The sequence below is a fragment of the Myotis nattereri genome, assembly GCF_964212035.1.
Source record: "Myotis nattereri genome assembly, contig: HAP1_SCAFFOLD_88, whole genome shotgun sequence".
NCBI lineage: Eukaryota > Metazoa > Chordata > Mammalia > Chiroptera > Vespertilionidae > Myotis > Myotis nattereri.
Window position 1 is genome coordinate 105,001 of NW_027669676.1, and position 680 is coordinate 105,680.

Here is a 680-nt window from a genome sequence, read left to right on the forward strand (position 1 = left end):
ACGCCGGCCCCGGCCCGGCGGGACCCTCCCCCGACTCGGAGGGGGGAGGCGCGGGCCACGGTAAGGCACAGCTCCGTCGCCGCTCGGCCCCTCAAAGCCGGCGCGAGAGGGGCCCGAGCGCACAAGCACAGGGGCGGCTGACCGAACGCGCTTCCAGAGGAGGGGCGGCGGCTGGGGGGTCCGGTACCCCAAGGCACCCTCTCGGATCGCTAGAGAAGGCTTTCTCACCGAGGGCGTGTCGTCCCCCAACCCCAGCAGAAACACCCCACCGGGCCCGCGGAGCCACGAGGAGACACTTCCGAGGGAACACAGGGGGGGGCCCGGGAGAGGAACCCGAACGGGACAGGGTCAGAGCACAGGGTGTACACGCAAACGAGCGCACGCGATAGGGGCCGTCGAGAGAGAGAGAGAGCGCGCGGGAGGAGCGAGCCCGTGCCGCCTCTGGGCTTCGTCCTCTTGCCTCACCGGGGGCCTCCGTCCACAGTTAGCTAAAAGAGAGCCCGCGGTGTCGCGTCGGGAACACCGGCACGACGCAAGGAAAAAAAAACAAAAAAAACCAGCAACGGAAGAACAGGCGGCAGCAAAAAAAAAAAATTCAACTCTCACGGTCAGCCAGCGGCCGGCACCCGCTGACTCGGCCCCGTCGCGGTCGCCCGCGCGGCACACGTTGCGAGGGCCCG